At 38.4% G+C, this 6,683-nt stretch overlaps 1 pseudogene; it reads right to left on the bottom strand.

The window, feature by feature from the left end:
- Positions 1-4,564: 4,564 nt before the first annotated feature.
- LOC101591938 lies at positions 4,565-5,640 on the bottom strand (annotated as a pseudogene).
- Positions 5,641-6,683: the final 1,043 nt, after the last annotated feature.

The following is a 6,683-nucleotide window of genomic DNA, read 5'->3' as shown; positions in this document are numbered from 1 at the left end:
GACTTTCAACATGAATGAGTGTTGGACTTTGTCAGAAGCTTTTTGTGCATGGACTGAGATGATCATGTGGTTTTTGGATTTGGTTCTATTGATATAGAGTATGACATTTATAGATTTGTGTATACTGAACTATCTTTGAATCCCTGGGATGAATCCTACCTGGTCATGGTGTATAGTCTACTTGATGATTTGCAGTATTCTACTGCGGATTGTATTGAGTATTATTGCATCTATGTTCATGAGGGTGATTGGCCTAGAGCTCTTTTTTTACTTGTGTCTTTCCCTGGTTTTGGTATCAGTATAATACTTGCCTCCAGGAACTATTTTCGGAGAATTGCCTCCTTTTCAAATTCATTGAAGAGTTTGAGGACTATAGGGATTATGTATCTTGTAAATTTCTTATAGAATTCATCTGTGGATATATCAGGACCTGTACTTTTCTTTGTCAGTAGGTTTTTCTTCATTACATTTTGTATTTCATTGACTATTATTGGGTTATTGAGATTTCTTACATCTACTTCATTCAGTTTTGGTAATTTGTAACTTTCTAGGAATTTGGCCATTTCTTCTCTGTCTTCCATTCTGTGAGAGTAAAGATTCACAAAGTAGCTGTTGCTAATCTTCTGAATTTCCACTGAGTCTGTGGTGATTACATGTTTTTCATTTTTTATTGCTTGTATTTGAATTTTTTCTTACCTGTTTTTGATGAGGTTAGGTAGGGACTTATCAATTTTATTTAATCTTTCAAAGAAACAGTTTTTGAGTCGTTAGTTCTTTGAATTGCTTTCTTCACCTCGATTGAATTAACTTCTGCTCTAATCTTTAATATTTCTTAACATACATGGGCTTTGAATTTGGTTTTCTCTTCCTCTTGTAGATGTCAGATTTGCAGTATTTAGGTGTTTATTTTTTCAATTCTGTTTTCCTAACATGTGAGTTCACAGCTCTAAATTTTCCTGTAAGAACTGCTTTCTTTTTTGTTTGTTTTTCTCATAGTTTTATTGATAAACAAATAGCAATAAGACAGTTTCAAAACAAATTGATAGGACAGTTTCAATAGTTAACACATTGCATGCATTCTTCCTAGTGGTTAATTGCTGTACAAGATGTGGACATAATATCCTATTTACAAACACCATCAGAACAAATCACTCTATTCATTAAGAAAATGTAACTATATATCTATCCTAACCACTTTGAATACACATATACAAAATGGACATTCATTTGTATAACCTTTTTTTGTTAAGTTCCATTAATTGAATATTATAGGTGTGTAAACTCAGCAAAATATTCTAAAAGAATCCAGCAGCCCACAATAGTATTGGGTCTTCCGCTTCGCTGGCAGTGTCAGAAATTGTTGACATGAGTCCCCCACAGCTCAATCTAACAGCATGGCTTTACTTCTTCTATTTCATTTTTATACTTTTCTGCTGGATGGTTAAGACCAAGGTAAAGCAGGACCTATGCAACAAGAATTGTAGCTTTTGAGTCTGATAAGGTCAGTGAAATCACCTCAGGATTTATCCTGAGATCCTGTACCTCAGATTGTAGAACCTTTGTCAGTGTCAGCCATGTGGATGAGTCAAAGCCATTGCTTGGCCAATGTGCTCTCTGTGAAAGTGTGAGAGAATGTTTTCTCTCCGTGTGATTCTCCTTATGCACATTCTACATCATCGATCACTTTCCTCTTTGGCCCCATAATCTCCTTCATCAGAAAATTAGGGACATTACTGAGTTACATGACGTTACAGCACAAGTTCACATATGTCGTGAGTCTTAATTGACCTTAGAAGGCTAGGGCCAAGATGTTGTCTTTCCTTGCAGCCCTCCTTTTTCTCTAATTTTGGTCTGCAAACGTAGGTTGTTAACCATCCAGAAGACAAGCTTATTGTTATTGCCATACAACTTAGGCTGTTAAGCTTAACCTCACTCTCTGTCTGCATATCAAACATCTTAGGCACAATATAGAACAGGTATTTTTCATCAAGTATTGATATGTTGGGCTGGTAAGATGGCTCAGTGATCTAAAGCACCTACTTAGAACAAGGTAAGCCAAGCAAAGCACAGGGACCGCGGTTCAATCCCCCAACACCACATGCCAGCCAGCCCCGCCCCCTGGTGGGCTGAGCTGGCCACATACATACAAAATAAATAAATAAAGATTTTTTTAAAAAGTATTGATATGTTGAACTTTAAGCAAGAGACAGGAAAAGGAATATTGTAGGACTGCCCTGCTTCAAGGTTATATATGGTGAAATTTTTGGACTTATGTGTAAACATAAGTAGTATATAATTCTTTATGCCTGTTTTTAAAATATATTCTAATTGTTAAATGTTTTTCATCATATTCTGTAGGGACTTAAAGTCCAAGAATTGCTTTCATAACATCCCATAAATTCCTATAAGTTGTGCTTGAATTTTCATGAAATTGTAGATATTCTTCAATAGTTCATATAATTTCATCTGTGACCCATTGTTTGCTGAGAGTGATATTGTTTACTTTCCATGTATTTATGCGTTTTTTTTCTGTATTCTTTTGTCATTTACTTCCAGTTGCATTGCACTGTGATCAGATACTATGCATGGGAGAATTTCTGTTTTCTTGAATGTTTTCTTGACTACTTCAACATTATCTATGCAGTACAATGTGGTCTATTTTAGAAAATGACTAATTTGCGGTGGAAAAAAGGTATATTCTTCTGTGGTTGGGTGGAACACTCTGTATATGTCCACTAAGTCCATTTGGTCAAAGCTCTGTTTCACTTCTGCTAATTATTTTCTAATTTTTCTCTGCTCGACCTATATTTTTGAGATATGGGAGTGTTAAAGTCCCCTGTTAAGATTGTGGTATCACATGTTAAATTTTTCATGTCCATTAAGATTTGTCTTATCACCTTACATGTGGCGCTTTAATCTTGCTCAGTCATGACGCAGTCTCATCAAACATAATCAATAACTCTGAAGACAAGAATTATCTATTGCTGTGTAACGACCCCAGAACTCTCTAGCTTAAATAAAAACAATACACATTTCTTATTCTCACAGGTGTCTGCAGAGCAAGAATTTCAAAGCAGCTAGCTGGGTGGCTTTGTCTTGGGGTCTTTTTTTTAATGACAATGTGTCTTTTACTGTAATAATTTTTAATATAACAATTCACCATATATGTTATCACATCTTGTACATGTAAATAAAATACATGCAAATCTAAAAAAAAAAAAAAAAGATTTGTCTTATATAGTAAGGTGCTCCTGTGTTTAGTGCATACATATTTATGAATGTTAACCACTTCCTCTTGAATTTTTCCCCTAATCAGTATATAGTGTCCTTCTTTATTTCACTTGATCATTCTTGGTTTTAGACTGAGACTGTCTGAGAACAGGATTGCTACCCCCGCATTTTGTTGAGGTACTGAGTTGTATAGTATTGTTTTCCATATTTTGCCTTTCAGCCAATGAATTTTTTATCAGTCAAGGGTCTTTCATGTATACAGCATATTGCTCTAGTGTGTTAGCTAATCTACTGTGCCAGTCTATTTCTTCTTCTTTTTTTTAACAAACTGGTCGATAGTAGGATTTATTTTAATTTTTCAATCTGAAAAACAATTCAAAAAACAAAACCCTCAAACTCTCCCCATATTTATACAGTGTCAGCGTTTTCCAAGCGGTCACAGTGAGGAAACCCTGGTCTCCTTGACTGCGTGACAATGCAGATGCACAGCAGAATATACAGTCTCTTCAGTGGTAGTATGGACGGCCGTCATGATTTTGCCAAAAAAAAAAACAAAAAACGCCAACTTATCTGGCACTTGGTTCCCTTTCACTTGCTTCTAAGGACCCTGTGGCCACTATTTTAGAAGCCATCTCCTGCCATGTCCTTAAATTATGAGAAAATGGCCATTTTCAAATAGCCACCAAGAGTTCATTAATGGATGCAGTGAAGTTTTCCCATCAAAAGGTACGTAAAAAAAAAAAAAAAAAAAAAAACCGGCATGGAAATAAAAATAAATAGAGCTGTTTTCAAGCAGCCTCATTCACGTGGTAGCTCAGAATAAAACACTTCAAACGAAAAAAAAAAAAAGTGTCACTGAAGTTGTAAAGTTAATTATTTATACTCAGCTTGCGACTTTCGCAGGTCTGATGCAAACCCCTGGTTTGGTGAACGGTCAAAGGCCCCCACCTCGAGTGAGCGCGGCAGCAGCGTCCGTCGCTCCTGTGCGCGGCCAGCTGCAGCAGCGGACACACATTGCTGGGTCCCGACATAAGGCACTGGGACTGTGGGTGCCCTGCACGCACCTTATGTCACACACCTGCCCCAACCCAGTAAATTCTTTGAAATGAAAGAGAAGGATTTCAGGACACGGTGCACTTTATAACATACAGCATTTAGATCCTTCAGAGGGAAGTCTGAAAAGTTTCTCAATGCAAGCCTGCATCTTCGAGCACAGAATTTTTTTTTTTTAATTTAATGCTTACATCACTGAAAAAAAAATACCCATTGCTAAACCCTGGAATACATTCTTAGCCATTTTCCTCTCTGTCACAGCCAGCGTTCATGAGGCAAAACGCTTTGCGAGGGCGGCTGCACTCGGTGGTCATTCTGCTTCGGGCTCCTTCATGCAGCACCTGCTGGCGTGAGGATCAGGGCTTGCAGGATGTCCGACAGAGAAATGATGCACACGATACATTCGGCCTCATTTACCACCAGCAGCCGATGGACCTAGGCTCTCACTATCCTGTCTACGATGGTCTCCAGGGTCTCCAGCTTGCTGGACTTCACCACGCCCTCGAAGTACGGCGACCGGTGCTGCAGAGCCTGTGTCACCGTGATGTCCAGGTTATTGTAGGTCTTCTCAGCAGCAAGATTAATTACATCAAATTTGGAATAAATATCTACAACTTTTCCTGACTCGTCCTCTACAGGCAGCGCCGATATCCGTCTCTCCAGAAATATGTTCTGGGCTTTGATGATGGGCATGTCCGGGTGGATGAAGGCAATGTTGAGGTAGGTTCCTGTCCCCAGCTCCTGCAGGTTCTGCTTCGTGAAGGTGGGCTTTGGCATGTCAGACATAAAAAGCTGGAGGAACTTGAGGATTCTTTTGTGAGTAAGGATATAAAGTGCATTCCCACTGATAGGGTCAATGACTGGCAATCTGTGGATTTTGTTTTTAATCAACGAGTGTACAGCATCGAAGAGGCTTGCATCTGGAGAGATATTCACTAAAGGCTTAAATGTTTCTTGCAAATAAAGTTCCCTCCACATTTCAATCTTATGTTCCGCTAATTCATAAATCTGTACCATGGGTGATTTATAGTATCTATGCAGTATATTTATGAAATCGGTGATTGTTAGCATCCCTACAAAACTCTGCTTTTTACTATCCAGAGTGATGCTGCTCGGACACTGTTGGCTACCAATGCAAAAAAGGCTTTTTTCACTTCTAATGTAGTATCAAAAAAAAAAAAAAAAAAAAAAACAAGCTTGGAACTAGTTGGAACGATGTCATAGCACTTGTGGGACCTCATGAATCGCATGTAAACACCACCTTCTGAGTCTTCTGCTTCCTCCTTGAACTCTAGCTTGTCCAGCATGCCAGCTTCCGCGGGTCCCAGGGCCACCGCCAGCGCCGCCTGAGTGGGAGGAGGAGGACAGCGATCAGCCTGGGCCGCGATGCTGGTTCCTGGCCAGCGGGCTCGCAGCCGGTCCAGTCTATTTCTTTAATTGGTGAATTGAGTCCTTTTATTCTGATGATAATAATTGAGATGTATTGCCTTATGATTGACATGTTATTTACCTTCTGTTGTTTACTCCTTTTTGTGCTGTTTGTTTTCACTATTTAGTGGGTTCCTTCCATTCTCATTCATGGAGTTTTGATCATTTTGGTCCTTCTCTAGAGCATCTTTTAGTAATCTGTGTAGTATTGACTTTTTTGTCATGAAATTCTTTAGTTGTTCTTTGTCATGGAAGTATTTCACTTCTGCATCCAATTTGAAAGAGAGTTTTGCGGGGTATAGCAGTCTGGGCTGTAATTTGTTTTCATGGAGAACTTGAAGTATCCTGCTCCATGCTCTTCTTGACTTCATGGTTTTTGAAGAGAAGTCTCCCATTATTCTGATGGGTTTTCCTCTAAATGTGATCTGTTTCTTTTCTCCAGCAGCTTTCAGTATATTGCTCTTGTGCTGGATTTCTAGGATCTAGACTATTATATGTTTCGGTATGTTTTTCCTTATTTTTTGCAGACCCAGGGATTTAACTCAGGCCCTTGTGTTGCACAGACAAGCGCTTAATCTACTGGTCCATCTACCAGGCCTTGTCGGTGTGTTTAATTGGGTTGAAGTTATTTGGAGTTCTGTATGCTTCAGTATCTGAATTTCAGATTGTTTCCCCATATTTGGGAAGCTTTGTGCTATTACTTCAGCCCATATTCCTTTTATGTCATTTGTATTGACTCCTCCTTTCTCATTGATGTCTATTACTCTCACGTTGTTCATCTTTGCATTGTCTTGCAGGTGATGAGTTAGTTTTTCTTGCATCCTAGTTTTTTTAATTTTATTATAAAAGTGAGAATCATTACATATTTTATTTCCTTTAATCTCTTTTTTTTTTCCATAATTTCACTGATAGACAGAGAACAATGAGGCAGTTTCAAATCAAATCGGTAGGACAGTTTCAATAATTAACAC

Source organism: Octodon degus, unplaced genomic scaffold (assembly GCF_000260255.1).
Source record: "Octodon degus isolate 3935 unplaced genomic scaffold, OctDeg1.0 scaffold00086, whole genome shotgun sequence".
NCBI classification, from domain to species: domain Eukaryota; kingdom Metazoa; phylum Chordata; class Mammalia; order Rodentia; family Octodontidae; genus Octodon; species Octodon degus.
The sequence above is the reverse complement of the archived record's forward strand: the minus strand, read 5'-3'. Positions and strand labels throughout refer to the sequence as shown.